General features: G+C 35.6%; 1 long non-coding RNA gene across 2 annotated transcripts; it reads left to right on the top strand.

The window, feature by feature from the left end:
• The first annotated feature begins 666 nt into the window (after nt 1–666).
• On the top strand, nt 667–12,443 carry LOC143229543 (uncharacterized). 2 transcript variants are annotated; one of them, XR_013015929.1, is made up of 3 exons: nt 667–857; nt 1,336–1,610; nt 12,271–12,443. It is a non-coding gene; the product is annotated as an uncharacterized LOC143229543 (long non-coding RNA). The 2 variants fall into 2 exon arrangements; XR_013015930.1 differs by having other exon boundaries at nt 676–857; nt 12,274–12,443.
• Nucleotides 12,444–17,440: the final 4,997 nt, after the last annotated feature.

The raw sequence follows: 17,440 nt of genomic DNA, 5'->3' as shown, positions 1-17,440 counted from the left end.
ACGTCTTATAGATCATTTAGTTAGATTATAATGATAGTTTAATCGTAACCCAAAAACTTACTGTGGAGCATGTAATTAAATCATAATATAATTTTATGCTACTCTCAATATGTAGTTGTTTGTTTATTTTTTTAACTACTATTTAATTATTTATCTTGTCCCCCACTGGAGCAGCAGTAAGTCTATGGAAATACAATGTTAAAATCAGCGGTTCGATTTCCCTCGGTGGACTCAGCAGAGAGCTCGATGTGGTTTTGCTGTAATAAAACAAAGAAACTATTTATTCGTCTGTATATCTTTCAAGTTGCCCATGGTTTAAAATATATGTACACAGGCTTCTCAATTGTAATATAAAACTACTTCTCACTAAATTATCTTTAATGTTAGTTTATGTAATAATATCAGTTTCTAACTAACTTCCTCAGGACGTTTTTATTTAAAATAAATATTTTTCTATAATATTTACTAATAAAAAATACGGACAACACATTTTTTAAATACACCCGTTTTCGGTTTTTTTTAACTTCTTATTCCCTGTGGGAGATATTTTTATCTATTAATGTTAACTTCTTTTCAGCTGTACAGGCGTCACCTCTATCGTGACAGAAGTACGCTTTCTCGTATTTTTACTGATTGACCACTTTGATAAAACTCCTTACAACCAATGACACAAAGCCTTGATGAGAACCAATCAGATAGCTCGTTACTTAGGATTTAACCCAGATAATAAAGTGGCAATCTTTCACTTACTTTTTGCTCCATCATTATACAACTCGAGTTACTTTAACTTTTGAAAACTTTTAACCTAACGTATATTCAAAAGTCATTCGCACTTGTGTGGACAAAGGGGACGGGAGGTAAGAAATATTTATGGAACCTTTTTTTTCTAGTATTTATAAAGAAAAATGTTCAAGTCACATGGGGATAAAAAGCATGGATTAATCTCTTATTCTCGACTTGTTAACAACCATTGAAAATCTCTTTTTTAGAGAACACTTAGAATATCACATAATTTCGGAAGAACTGAGTGATAAATTAATAAAATACATTTATAAAATTTATTGAGAAGGTAAGCACCCCTGAAACGTTTTTTTATTCTGAATGTTCCTCTAAGTTGACTCGCTAAAAGGGGGAAGAAAAGAGACTTTAATTTGGTTACATACTGGACCAAATTCTTTGATTTCGAATGACTATCGTAAAGTGAATCGTTCAAAACTTTTTTGGAATCAATCTTCGTAGACGCATCGAACATGAACTTAATCTGTGAAACTTGAGTCTAGAATTTTTTATACCTTGTTCAAATGTAAGGATTTTCAAAAGCCCTGTTCGTTTCAGCCGCGCTCTGTGTAGGTACAACCACGTGTGTCGTCATTGACGTGCAAAGCCTTAAGTAATACAGATTTAAAATTCTCGATCGACTCGTACTTCTCCATCAGGGAATACTTTAGTAGAGATGATGTGGTTGAAAGCGGAGTCTGGAAGAGCTCGTCCTATTGCTCTATGCTTCTTGCTGGTTTTCGTAAACTTGAGCACCGTGACTTCAGTGGGTGAGACTGCACGAGCTCGAGGAATGAAAAGACTACCTGATCGAAATAGTGAGTTTCAAAAAGGTAAATAAGCTTTCCATATTTGACTTAAACTTGACTCTCTATAAGATATTCGTATGTATTACATTCTCTATATACAGATTGCAAGCGAGAAATCAGACTCGCTTTGATTCTTCAAATTTATTTACACTTAAAAATAGCTGACTTATGCTTCGGATTAAGTAATTTTTGGGGGACACGTAGAATATAATTACACACCTTGTGATAACTGAAGAGAGACATGGCACGTTGTTTGAAGCACATCAAACAACTGTATATTTTGTGTTATATTGCCCCTCGACCTAGCGTGACCTGATGGTTAGGGCACTCGACTCACTATCTTCAAGTTGCGGGATCGAATTCCGTCATCGAACCTTTCAGCCGTGAGGGTGTTATTTTGTCATGCTAAATTCCTTTATTTGTTGATCAAGTGTTGGAGGTGGTTATGGTTCAATTGCTATCTTTCTTCAAGTTTATCACTTTAAAATTATAGACGGCTAATGCAGAGTCCTCGAGAAATTTGGCGCGAGATTCAACAAATAAAAACTATTACCATAGTAATATTACCACTCCTGAACTGTATTTTCGCCCATGCTCTGTCTTTTGGAAAATTTATCATATTATTTCATATATTAATATTTACTAGATTGTCTTTCTCAATATAACAACGAAATATTATAACACCAGCACATATAGACAGAAAATTAACAACTGTTATAATTAAATTATCTAGCCATGTAATGTATTGTTAGACAGTTGTAAAGTTTGTCTTAATGCAAAGCCACATCGTGCTAATGTGTTCATTGTACGAAATCAAACCTTGAATTTTAGCGTTGTAAGGCTAACCCACCAGAGGACGTATTGTGTAATCCTTGTGGAATCACTTTAAATAATAAATTTGAAAAAAGAGTTCGAAAGTAAATTGTAACTGTAGAAAAATTACGAGTTTAAATTACAGAACATATTTTGTTATATGTTAGACTAGAAATTTAGCGAAAAGCTCGTCACCTCCTCTTACTTACTGTGAACAAGCACTATTACCAATAAGCATCCTAAGATGTTCTATAGCATTTACTTGCACGTTTTATAACAGTTATGCAACATTTCCAGAGATATTTTAAAGCTTGAGTAACTCTTCAGCTGGTGGAATGAAATAGTCTATGATCAGAAATATTGACTTAGGTTATTCTTGGAACAATGTTAGTACTTAGTATCCAGTGATTCTGGGAAGTGTGTGTTTTCTTATAGCAAACCCACATCAGGCTATCTGCTGAGTTCACCGAGGGGAATCGAACCCCTGATTTTAACATTGTAAAAATCCGTAGACTTCCCGCTGTACCAGCGGAGGACAATTGTTGGAAGAGAGATTTCGGTACAAAATTTTAAGTATAAATCGAAATAATTTCCTAGGGTTGTCTTAGTGTTTGCAAGAAGAACCTTTTACCTTATAGTCCGATGAAAAATCATGAGGTATTTATTGCGAATGATAACAGCATTGAAATAAAAAATAAACTTTTGTATTTACAGTTTATTTTTCTAGAAATACCGCTGTCTTAAATACTAATTAAAACTTAATTAATTTAAAAAATCTGCTTTTAAAACATAATTTCTGAACAATATCTTTATCAAAGAAAAGCAAATAGATTTCTATCTTATACTAAATAAATTTCATATTTAACCATATTCAACCGTGATTTGAAGGAAAAATATAGCCAAGCTCCAGATTTAGATACCGTTTAAAAAGATGTTCACGCTTAGTTCACATTAAAAGTTATGTTTTATTTTTCGAATTCTGGTCAAACTATTGGGGGGGGGGAGGTTATAAGATGTGGCGAGACCTATTGTGGTGGTAATGTAGGGATACATAATGCCTTTTTCTTGGTGTTCTGTTAGACCGAGGTTGGCATCTTCGACATTTACTCTCTTTTAGTTAAATGTACAAATATAGCTTATTTTGCTGTTTATTTGTTATCTACAACATGTAATATTGTTTTTTATTTAGTAAATGGAATAATATTGCTTTAACTCGAATTTATATGCACTGTTAGATTTAGAAAAACCGAACAAAAACACAATCATTAACAGTTTTAGATACCGACGTAATTTTCTAAAGTGATATATATCACACACATCTACTAAGTGATATATATATATATATATATATATACACACACACACACACTGTTAAGACATAAGTGCAACATTTCATTTTCTGTTTATTTATTTTAACTCTCAAGCTTCGGGTCGTAATTTCAGCAACCGTCTTCAGGTAAAGATTTAGTGAAAGTCAATTAATGAAATTTGACGCCATGATAAAAAAAAAAAGACAGACTACTGAACAGAGCCATTTACACAGGGGCGGATTAAAGTCTTTATAGACCTTAAGCACTGAAAAGATTATGGTGCCCCACATATATGTAACTTGAAATAAAACAATATTAAATTGTAAAATAATCGTTTATCTTTCGAAATGAAACAAAACTTAGATGTATGATGAAATAAAATGATTGAATTACGGAGTTATACACAATGTACATTGAAAACACACGTAGAACTTCCTAAATTTTATATTGATCAATGCAGACCTGGTTTAGGTGAGGATAAGTAATAAAAGAGAATGAAAATGGGAGAATATTGTGCATTGGAGTGTAAGGAAGTGCAACAAAGTTTTACTGGTGCCCTAAGCACTTGCTTAGTCTGTCTACGGGGTAATCCAGGACAGCATACACAACACGTATATTTGTCGAAGAAAAGAGACCGTAGTGATGTCTCTTCAGGCCTAGCTGTAGGATTACAAGCGATGTTGTCCTAGATTATAAATTATTGTTCATAAAAGCTGATAATTTCACTCGACTGTTTAAGCTTATTGCAATCTCTAGAAAAATACAAAGATATTTGACAAAGAACTAGTGAAATGAATTTAATATTGCAATTTTTATTCTTGACGTAGACCTACATGGTATATATTGTTAATTTAATACACGAGAACATCACACAAAACAATAAAACATCTTTTGAAATACATTGTAGCCTAAGAAAGTATTTTATTAACTTCTTTTTATTGTGATGGAAAGATAGGATATTAGATTTTTCCCGAGCACTACGGTACTTGAACCCGGTTATATAAAAGTACTTTACTCATTGTTTTTACCACAAGTATCAGTAATGTCTCAATTTTTCATCAATATTTTATTAATTACTGTCCCCTAAATAAGATTGATTGTACTGCCGCTGGGTGTTATTTCCCCTATCTCTTTCACTAATTGTTGTATACATGTGATGTGTGCGTACTTTGAAGAACTGTATGAGAAGTCCTTTAATTCACATGTTATAATATCATTGCTCATTAAATTTCCTGCTTGTAAATAGGTTCTCACAGGACATAAATAGACTAATCTGAATTAGTTCCAATATTTGTAACTAGACATTTACGATAAAGTTTATTTTAGCTTTCGTGACGCCATTATAGAACCCTCTCAGAACCTTCTTATCATCATAATAATTTGACCACAAATGGGTTATTTTAGCTGGGGAATCCTTAACTTTTATGAGTCCCAATTTACTCTTCTTTAGCAAAAAAGCGGTTGTTGCATTTAGAAAATTACTCTTAAGCCTGTAATAGAGTGTAACGCATCTTTCAGTATACTCGAAGACATTTTTTTTGTGCATGCTGCTATAAGATTGAGATAAATACGATCCCTGTTTATATCTGTCTGTATAATTTTGGGTTGTCTTTGTCTGAGGGATGGGACTCAACAGTCAGAAGTTGTAGTATTTGTGTCACAATTTTCTCATAAAAAAAGGTGAATTCCTAGCAGTGAACTATTTTAGAAAACAGAATTAAATGTTAATACAGTTAGGTTATTGTTTCATCCTTATTTTTTAATGGAAGTAAAACTAATTTTAGATTATCCTGGCTGAATATTTGGATAAAGAGATATCTAACTGTAAGAGATGCATTCTGGACAAAGTCTTCATCCGTATATTTTACGTTCATGAGATTATAAATGAGACCATATGCAGGCACCTTTCTTTTGGTCTCGTATATGTAAGACATACCCGTGTGTTTCATCGTATTCTTAAAATATTTGGAAGGAACTTTTTGTTTAACAGTATTCTGATTATTGTATCGGATATCAACCTTACTTCCCGATGACGCGAGTCGAGAGAATAAAAAGATTAAACAATGTTTCTGGTGAATTCAATTGTTGTTTCAACATAAAAGAATTCTGGAATTCCAAACGCCTTACAAAATTAAAACACATTGGCGACGTAATTGCTGGATTTCTGTGTGGCAACATTTACTTTAATTTTCTGTCTCCTCCATTCGAATTGTTGCTCTTTCAAGACATTTGCACAATTCAATCCATCGCTTTAGTGCAACTTTTCAAAGTACTGTTACTGTTAGATAGCTTTCTTTCATTTAGCGACTAAATTTTTTTCCTCCAAGAATTTTTTCATTATTTTGGGCATATGTACAGCATCAAGAAATGTATAAATTTTAAAAAACATTCAATGAGGAAGATGCTCGATCCATATCTCAATATTATCGAAATCATTTCCACCACAACTTATCCCAAAAACTTTCATCAGTTCCATGCAATTTGAAAAGGAATTATATTATAAAGTTAGTATGAAGGAAATATATAACCTAGAAATTAAAAAAAAAGTTTTCATTGGGAAGTTTCTATCTCATATTTTTACAACAGAGAGCTCTAAAATGCGTTTTTTGTCATTGGAATATTATCATCTTGGCCAAGATCCAATTAGTCCACAGAGTTTTTCTCATTTCGATCAGCGAGCAGAAACCATGATGCAATTTGTTCACTCTTCTGCTTATGTTTCGTATTCTTACGAAATTTTCTTGAGAAAACCTGGCTTTTTGGCAAGATCTGGGGACCAGGCATGGAATATCTTCTTATGTAGAAACTTAACTATTTCTGCAAGCCCATGTACGTTTGTAACGAATAACAATATACGAGGTCTGTTAAAAAAATACGCGGACTGACGTCATAAAAAAAAATGTACTTTATTTAGAAGTTACAGGTCTGGGACCCCCAAGTACTCTCCTCCCCAACGCACACACTTATCCCAACGGTGTTTCCACTTGTTGAAACAGTCCTGGTACGCTTCTTTTGTAATGTCCTCCAGCTTCTTCGTCGCATTTGCCTTAATCTCTTAATCTTCTTCCTTTCAAGAGTCTTTTGAGTTTGGAGAACAAGAAAAAATCGCAAGGAGCAAGGTCAGGTGAGTAGGGGGGGTGAGGAAGAACAGTCATCGAGTGTTTGGCCAAAAACTCACGAGTCCTGAGGCACAAATTTTGCAGCAACGCGGTGCATCTTCAATTTTTCGGTCAAAATCTCGTAACAAGATCCAACTGATATCCCACACTCTTCAGCAAGCTTCCTGACAGTCAGACGTCGATTTGCCCGCACCAGGGTATTAATTTTGTCGACGTGTGGGTCGTCAGTTGACGTGGAAGGACGTCCAGGACGCTCATCATCTTCAATGGACTGTCGACCATCCTTAAAACGTTCATGCCACTTGAAACATGCCGTACGCTTCATAGCAACATAACCGTAAGCCGTGTTAAGCATAGCAAAAGTTTCAGTCGCAGATTTTTCAAGTTTAACACAAAATTTCACAGCAAGTCGTTGCTCCTTCAGGTCATTTATTCTCAAATCCGCCAAACGAAAAAATCGCACTTCACTTGAAACCGTGTAGCTAATACACAAATGAAGATATCTGCAATCGGGAAATGGCGTCGTAATCAGCTGATCTGTGCGAACCTAGCGACACCAAGCGGATTCCCCTGGAACCAACTGGAGCCGCGCAATTCAAACAGTCCGCGTTTTTTTGAACAGACCTCGTACAATGAAAGCATATTTTCTGATCTCATTTCACCGGAGCTCTTTTTCAATTCATTATTATATTCCTTTAACAGTAACAACAAAACTCTATCAAGTCACTTACCAATCAATTTCTTATCAACAGTGCTGAGTTTAGCTCTTACCATTTTCATAAAGCTCATGTATTCAGCTGTTTTTGTTCTAATCCACCACTGATTCTCTTTCAACCTTTTAAGACTTGGGCACTATAGCGGAGTCATCAACTTTCTTGGGCTAGGGTTAGTTATGTTTATGTATGATTGATGCCACATCTGAAATTTCGATATTTTAGAAATACTGTTAAAGAGAATAATTGAATCACTCTGTTTATGAAATGTCATTTGACCACAGAACTCAATGCAAATGTAGATGCTGTATAACTGAAAGTTATTAATTACATTTTTCCTTAGAATGTGGACAGGGATTGCAGTTATAATTCTATTCTTTCTTTCGTTTCTTAGTTTAGTTCGAATCATAATGGGGTCATTCCATGTCAAATCATCCAGATTTTGGAGAATTTTCCAGGTGACCCCCGCAGAATGCTTTGAAAAAATTCACATGTGCTCATCTACCCATATAATGAAAAATTGCCAAAGATTAGATCAATATCTCTAATAGTTTCTGATCTACAGCCCTGTAAAATTTAAGTAATTTTTGTTTTGGCGAATTTATTTTCGGGCAACTTTGGCTGCTTAAAGCTGCAAGAGTAATGGTAGTAGAAGGCTGACATTTGCTACACTGATCGAATTAATCTCTTAGAATTCAAAAATAGTCTCAAATCAAGTTTACCTTTCTTAGGATTTTCATAGTGAGGCTGTAAAATAACCTGAAAACACAAAATCGTAAAAAACATTAGTTTATTTAATAAGCCATAGCTCTAAGACTTAATATGATACAAAGCTGAATTTTTGTTTCAAATTTCCTATAACATATCAGTTGATAAATCAGCAATTTTTGTAATTAAACGTCTATTAGATCTTCTGTAAAAAAATGTAGTTGCATCCAACTTTTTATGATTTAGCTAAAAATAGCCCTACTTTAGGCCACAGTTTGACCATGTCATCAGTTATTCAGCCTTTTGAGATTTTTACCAAATATCCTTACATCTCTAAATATGATCTACAAAAATATCAGGATAGTTTTCAGGCTACTTTTTTAGTTATAATTTTTAAAGTATCCTCTGACCATACATTGTTTACTTGACAAAAAAAACTTCAATTCAGGTGTGTTACTGTGTGCAAATATATCCATACAATTTCGAAATAATGTATGAATCCCATTGAAATATTCTAATCAGCCTTTATCATATATTCTTACATCTCTGAACATGATCTTAAAAAAAAATCAAGGTTGTGAAATATAATAAATTATCAAATCTTAAGTGTCTCTGATATGTACCATTGGGCAAAGGACCACATTCAGGGCATTCAGTTCTTTCTTGTCAGTCAGGAATCAGTCCTGCAAAATTGTGTAAAGTTTGATCTACTTGAGCATTATGAAAAATGCAAAACTGTGGCAGGTATTAGGTCACATCATAGCTTTATTAGCTGGATGATTTGACATGGAATGACCTAATTACGTAAAATTCTTCAAAATACCTCCTACATAAAGTTAGCTAACAATTGCATTTTTTTCAATTTATAATCCATTTCGTAATGAGATCCTAGTTCTTCAGTGGAAACCTGAAACACAGGTTCACTTGATGTATGATGAATATGATATATGCTATGAAAATTAAAACAATCGTTCATAGTGTAGTTGATTGTTTACGATGCTAGACAAGATAACCGTTAGAGTTTTTTACAATGACATTCAGTAGGCCACAGTGATTTCTTATAACTTTAATAAACTCAGGCTTACTTATCCACAGATATTATGGATCGTGTTTTGTACTAACAAATACATTTAAAAGTTGTAATAAATGTTGCATAGCATAATTCTATACAAACCGCCAAAATGTTTCCTTATGACTGAATTGAACGTGTTTGGCCTTTACTTGTCATGGAGTCACGTTCTGTCCGGTTTAAGTTTAGTAGCTCTAAAATTAAGGATAACATTTCTCTTATGTATGTTTATAAATCACTGATATAACATCATTTGTTCGACAAGTATTATCCTCAACAATACGGCGAATATTGGATAAACAAATTTAGTGCAACAGTATATACTCTTCAAAACAAGAAACGCAAAAGGGATATTTTTGTTATTTAAAAGAGAAATATATGTAATAACGTTACAAGCTCAGAGTATGTGATGTTACACGTGTTAAGGCACTGATTGTCAGACCAAAATGACAATTAAAGTTGTGCACTTTGAAAACGGAGGAAAACAAAGGATCTTTCGCCAAAACGCATGCGTGTCCAATAAATTTGTTTGAGAGATCTGCATGTTCTGCAAGTGCAACATGTGCAAAATCCCTATAAAAGTGATGGGTTCTCGGTTTCCATAGCTCAGTGTTAAGACACCGACACGCAATACAGTTACGCCAAGACTGACTGAAGCACAACGCAACAATGCCATTGGTCGCTTGGAAGCAGGCGAATCTCGATCAGATGTTGCCAGAGCTGTGAATTTCCACCCAAGCACCATCAAAAGGCTATGGAATCGTCACCAACAACATGGATCAACTCGTGACCGTCCACGATCGGGCAGACCTCGTGTAACCATGCCCGCACAAGATCGCAACATCCGGTTACGTCACCTTCGGGATAGGACCACCACTGCGACGTCTACTGCCTCAACCATACCAGGGCTGCGTAGGATTTCCGATCAGATCGTACGCAACCGTCTACGAGATGCAGTAATCCGATCTCGACGTCCAGTCAGAGGCGTCATCCTCACCCAGCAACATCGTCAAGCACGGCTGCAGTGGACTCGGGCACATCGGGTATGGCCTCATCGACGATGGAGGCATGTTTGGTTCTGCGATGAATCACGTTTTATGCTTCGTAGGCAGGATGGAAGGACCCGTGTTTACCGTCGCTGAGATGAACGTTTTGCAGCAAACTGTGTGCAGGATGTTGACAGATTTTGTGGTGGCAGCGTCATGATGTGGGCTGCCATCGCCTACAATGCCAGAACAGACCTTTTGCACATTCGAGGGAATCTTACGGCTCAACGATACGTCGACGAGATTCTTAGGCCCCATGTGCAACCCATCATGGTGAACGTCAACGATGTTTTTCAACATGACAACGCCCGTCCTCACACAGTCCGACTCACCACTGTCATTTTGAGACACCACAACATCAACGTTCTTCCCTGGCCCTCCAGATCACCAGATTTAAACCCCATCGAACATCTTTGGGACGAGTTGGACCGACGTTTGCGACGGCGACAACCTCAACCGCAGACTCTACCTCAGCTTGCAGCAGCTTTGCAGGCTGAGTGGACAGCCATTCCACAGGATGTGATTCGTCACCTCATCGCTTCCATGGGCAGGAGATGCCAAGCAGTTATTGATGCTCACGGGGGGCATACTCGTTATTGACGTTGAGTGACGTTAAACTTCAACTAGTGAGCGTGGACTTCGCCTTTGCAGACTTTGGATGTTCAGCAGTGAATGTGCAAAGTTTCACACATGTCATACAGAACTACCCGGAATAAACTTGTTAACAATTTGTCTCATATTTTGGCTTTTGCGTTTCCTTTTTTGAAGAGTATATTTGCAAAAGTCAAAAATATCGGTATTTTAGAGTATAAAACGCCTTAGCTGGTGGGGCATAACGGTAAATAAATATTTAAATTATTAGCAGATTTATTGTAATATATTATAGTATGTTACGTATTATAATTTTTCTAAGCCGAGTCTCCGATTTATTTTACTACGTATTACAATTTTATATAAACGAAAATTTTATTTAATTTAGAAGTTAATGGGATGACAATATGTATTAAATTTATGAAATTTGCCAAGAAGATTCATACACACAATTTTCTTTCCTAACACAAACATATTTTAATATAGAAACAACAATAATTATTACAAATAATTATTTTCATAGAATAGTTTCACAAATTTACAAACAATATCGAGTCTTATATTTGGTTTGGAACTGAATATTTTATTGACGTTCACGATGAGCGAATTAATTCTTTGTTGATACAACTGTACACTTCTCTTGACGGTTAGCTAGCTTTAAGTACACCTACGTTTTTCACCGATGACAATATCAAATGTCCTCGTAGAAATATTAACGTCCGAAGATAATTATTTGAAGTTAAATGGTTTGTAATGTTCGAAATCTGTAAACGTTTCTAGTAAAATTCTGTAATTTTTCTGATTAATAAGTGTTAATCACAATAATAGCTTCCTAGGCTTATAGTTTACTGACTGTAGCTAACCAGTGATATTGCTATAGCTATTTTTTATATTCATTAGACGAGATTCTCGAAAACTCTCTTGGCAACAAGTGATGTTTCTTTTAATAAAAGTTATTTTTAAATGAATGACAACAGATAAACTAATTTTAGACAAGATATTTTACGCAAATTGTAAGCTTTTATATCTTCACGAACATCTAAAGTTAAAAATATTTCAATAAGATAAAACAAATTTATCTTAGTATAAAATTACACTACTTATTTAGAATGCTTCAAAACAAAAACATTGAAAATTATTGCCTTAAAGATGATAAGAATTCATCTTTACTAATCTCTTGTATTTTAGAGAATATACCTGGTGTACATGTTTTATAAGTGACATTATCTCTTGTGCTTTAAAGATTACACCTGATGCACATGTTTTATAAGTGATATTATCTACTGTACTTTATTTTTATGTTTTCTTCCGAAAGCAGTCAGTTTCCTGCAACTGTCAACAGACAGTGAAAGGTGATACAGATGTGGAACGGTGGGCCTCAGCAACTACATCTTCCTTCTTTTCTTGGTTTGATTTCAATTTTTCTAATTTGACTTTTACCTTTTTGTATTTTCGTGCAAGGTTTTGCGAATAAAGTTTAAAAATGATCGACTGTGTATATACACCGCTATGTTGGTCCTACTTCCGGAGTCGGCCAGGCATGGCCAGGTGGTTAAGGCACTCGACTCGTAATCCGAGGGTCGTGGGTTTGAATCCCCATCACACCAAACATGCTCTCCCTTTCAGCCGTGGATACGTTATATTGTGACGGTCAATTTCACTATTCGTTGGTAAAAAAGTAGCCCAAGAGTTGGCGGTGGGTGGTGGTGGCTAGCTGCCTTCCCTCTAGTCTTACACTGCAAAATTAGGGACGGCTAGTGCAGATAGCCCGTGTATAGCTTTGCTCGAAATTTAGAAAAAAAACAACAACTCCTGAGTCCCCTCCAAAAAAAACCAACCAGAACACATTATACCTCACGTTATAGTCGATGTCCTTTTGACTATGTTTTGTTGTGTATCCACACTACCTTGTGGGTTCTACTTTCACACCCACCTACAAAAACTAGGGCACATATTATACCACACATTAGAGTCGTGCCCTGATGTCTATGTTTTGTTTATGTAGCGTTTTGGTTAAGTATTGTTTTGTACTATACATCTTCCATTTCATAACACATTTGGTATTTTCTATTTGATGTTATTGTTAACTGTTTAGACCATATTTATGCTTACATATATATATATATATGTACATACATACATACTGGATAACAGTGAATATTCGTTTCTACAATCAAAGGTTTCGCCATCTATGATATCACCTAAACGTACAGTATTCGAGTCAGGTATCACCAGCTTTCTTTAGCTGAAATGTCAACTGCACATCATGATTTATTTTAATATATTTGCATCTTCATTTTATTGAATCTTCAGTTCTTGTTTATAAAATGTTTATGTAAGTCTTGTTCTTGTTTATAAAATGTTTATGCATGTCTTGTTCTTGTTTATAAAATGTTTATGCATGTCTTCTGTAAGTCTTGTTCTTGCAATAAGCAGTTGAACTAGTGATATGAAAACTGATATTAGGTAACACAGAGTTAAGAAGACACAGCGAGTTTAAGTCACACTGTTTTGGATGGTCGATGCTCCCTCTAGCAATGCCATGGTGACAAGGATGAAAGACGTTCTTGGTATAGAGTTTTTCTATAGCTTGTTGCCTGCTGCTAATCAGATTTCTCGGCTTTTAGTGTAATTGCCTGGCTTAGATAAATTCATGTAACTGATAACATGGACTAAGCGGCTTCTGTATAGACTGATCTTTTGTTTTCTTTTATAAATGTTTCTGTCACGAGGACTCGATCTTCAGGCCAAATATTGACCATTTACCATCCTGGCAACTGAGTACAAAACGTTCAAGCAAAACAATCATTCAACAATAGTTAAACAGCAGAAAATACAATTCATGAGATAAAAGAAGAGCATAATGTTGATATGACACACTGTTCTAACATGATTTATGAGAATAAAATTGTATATGTTTCCTCCAATCATGAAAACAAAGTATGAAAATTATAGTTTCTAATGAGGAAAAGTTAAGACACTGACAATGTATTTTGTGCTTTATTAAAACATTTCAATTTAATTTCATTGTATATTTTAGTGATTACATGTTTATCACATGAAATAGCTTAGTTCGTTTGAAGAGAATACGGTTTTAATAGAAATGAAATAGGCCCGGCATGGCCAAGCGTGTTAAGGCGTGCGACTCGTAATCTGAGGGTCGCGGGTTCGCATCCCCGTCGCGCCAAACAGGCTCGCCCTCCTAGCCGTGGGGGCGTTATAATGTGACGTTCAATCCCACTATTCGTTGGTAAAAGAGTAGTCCAAATGTTGACGCTGGGTGGTGATGACTAGCTCCCTTCCCTCTAGTCTTACACTATTAAATTAGGGACGGCTTGCACAGTTAGCCCTCGAGTAGCTTTGTGCGAAATTCAAATATAAACAAAAACGGGAGGGATAATCTGATGTTTAAATCTGATGTACGACTGACACAAACCCTACAGTAAACTTGATGTTTAACATATCGCTCACATATCGATTTATCGAATATAAAACATGAAAGTTATACAGAAGGCTGATAGATTCCACTTAACTTTACAACAGCTGAGCATAAACTGGGAGTTTAAACAAAATGGAGGAGAATATATTAAGGAACATAGTTGAACTTAATTTTGTCATAACGGATCATTAATACTGATTGTTCCAATCTGTGTTCATTTCAGTTTTTTCTTTACATCCATTTCGACCGTACAGTTCTTAAACTTAATGGTAATATCGTGCAGTAATAACGTTTTTTTCTCTTTTATTTGAGAACCCTTCGTATCAACAATAACATAGTAAACCAAGATGTATGGATTTCGAGTATATAGCAAAACTTTTTTCATGACAGAATCTCAGAATAACGATCAACCATTTCATATAATAAACTCCATTGTTGGAAATCCTTTAAAACTTTTACAACAATTTGTTATTAGTTGCAATTACATTAATAATAAACTTCTTCATCCTGTCATGGTATCAGTTATGTTTAAATTAATGGTGTAATGTTTTGAGTTGTAGATACAGATAATGTATTCATTGATATAATATTGTTTTAGGGATAACAATAATATGAACGAGGTAAACGTAATAAACCTGGGGACATTTCCAAAAAAAAACAAAGGATCACATTTTTACATAATAGGCACATTAATGTTAATAAAGGTCAGTTCTAAAAATAGACATGCTTGGAAGTCTTATCCGAACATTGTCTGCCAAGTGCAAACTTTCTGCCTGGATGACTTTGAATGGATCCTTCGTGATGACGGGAAACCCACTTCAAGTCAAAATGTATATCAGGACTGCTTGTATAAGTATTAACTTGAAGATGATCTAAGAAGGTCTAAACGTTGTTCTGTGCTTTATTAGTAAAAGTGTGAATACCCACACCAGCCGTCCTGAAATACATTTTGATTGGATCCTGTTTTTGTTTTCTGATCATACTCCAGATTGAAAGTTCATAAAATGAAATTGTGAGGTTCTTAATCTGAGATCACTGATCACTGCATGCTAAATTGGTGTGATTTAGATTACGCAGCGCAGAAAATGCCTCGTTTGGGTCAGATGCATCATCTTTCTCCTGTAGAATTTAACAGGATTCTTTGGATGCTGCAAGGAGGCATGACTCAACCCAAGGTTATTGCTGTTCTTTGCACATCTCCAAGTGTGGTGTCCAGAGCCTGAAATAATTTCAATTGGTTTAGCAGAATCAATTGGAGACATGGTGTAGGAAGGAGAAGACTAACAACTCCACAAGGAGGCCATTACTTGATCATCTAGCATCTGAGGAGCCGCTTTGCTCCAGTTGTTAACCTCTATAACTCCTTTCAAGATGCCAGAAGATTACAAAAGTTACACAAATAGTACGCAGACGCCTTTATAAAGCTCAGTTGAGAACTGGACATTCTGCTTTTCATGTTCTTTTAAGCCTATAGCAGAGGCTGGCATAACTGCAATGGGCTAGAGAACGCAGAACGTGGACTGCCCAACAACAGAAGGCTGTACTTTTCATTGACGAGTCCCGTTACTGTGTAGATTTACTTGACAGACACAGAAGAGTTTGGACACACCATTATTAGCTCAATTCCCTTCAGAATGTCATCGAACATGATTACTTTGGAAGGTACTCAGTCATGGTGTATGGAAGCATTTCAATTGCAGGTTATAGTGACCTTTGAATCATCTGAAATGGACGTTTCATTGACTTAAGAAGCAGAGATGAGATCTTTGCATCCTGGAGATTACGATGCCTGTAAAAAATATAAATTATTATGCGAGGTAACGTCTTAGTTAATCGTACACCTTAATTATAAGGCCCAGCATGGCCAGGTGGTTAAGGTACTCGACTTGTAATTTGAGGGTAGAGAGCTCGAATCACCGTCGCACCAAACATGCTCTTCCTTTCAGCCGTGGGGGCGTTATAATGTGATGGTCAATCCCACTATTCGTTGGTAAAAGAGTGGCCCAAGAGTTGGCGGTGGATGGTGATGAGTAACTGCCTTTCCTCTAGTCTTACACTGCTAAATTATGGACGGCTAGCGCAGATAGCCCTCGAGTAGCTGTGCGCGAAATTCAAACCAAACCCTTTCGACTGGTGTATATTAGCACGTTCAAGATATCAGATTAATTTACTCTTGCCTCAATAATTTCAATTTGAGAATAGGCTGATAGAGGTCTTGGTGAGTTATAAAATCTAATCAGGTATACACACGCCCCAAACTTGGTATTGCTAGTGTATAAATATGTATAAAGACCCGGTAATTTGGCGTTCACAACAGGGTTATACAGTGGCAATTGGCGGTAAAAGAAAACGTGAACGAAAAAGAGAAAAAAAGGTAGGCCTATCTACGTGCAACTGGAGTAGCATTGTATATAGTATAGAGGTTACAATGATGTTACAGAACCATGCCAATTGTTAAGAAATTGGAGAACGTCTCGGGTTAAAAGACTGTAAACTGTGAGAGTTTGTCAAACTACTGTAAGAGCTAGAGAAAATAGAACGGTAGCAGGAAGAGGAAAGATTGAAAGAAGGAAAGGAACAAGACGAAAGAAATGAAAGACTAAAAAACAGAGAGAGAGAGAAATGGAAAGAATAAGTATACAAATTGAAAAGAAGAGAGAAAGGAGAGACTAGAAATAGAAAGAATAAGAGTACAAACCAAGATTGATAAAGTCGTAGTACCAAAGGAAAAAAAATCCAAAAAGTGACAGAGGAGTCGGGATGAGTTGACCCAAGCTTGATGAATATCAAGTTGTCATGGATGCTTCCTAGAAAAATATAAAAAATTCACCCAAATCAGAACTGGGACAAAGGTGACTGGATAGTCCGTCAATACTCCAATTCTCATAGGAAAAGGCCTACAAGTATATACAGGCATGACATTGGAAGATGCAATGGATTATGGTAAATTAAAAGTGGTCTTACTGAAACGAAAGTTTACATCAAAAGTTCAGAGAAGTCAAATACAACGCTGGATAAATTGTATTTCAGTTTGTGGCATGTCTGT

Source organism: Tachypleus tridentatus, chromosome 10, assembly GCF_004210375.1.
Source record: "Tachypleus tridentatus isolate NWPU-2018 chromosome 10, ASM421037v1, whole genome shotgun sequence".
Classification (NCBI taxonomy): domain Eukaryota; kingdom Metazoa; phylum Arthropoda; class Merostomata; order Xiphosura; family Limulidae; genus Tachypleus; species Tachypleus tridentatus.
Note: the sequence above shows the minus strand (reverse complement) of the source record. Positions and strands in the feature narration are given on the sequence as shown.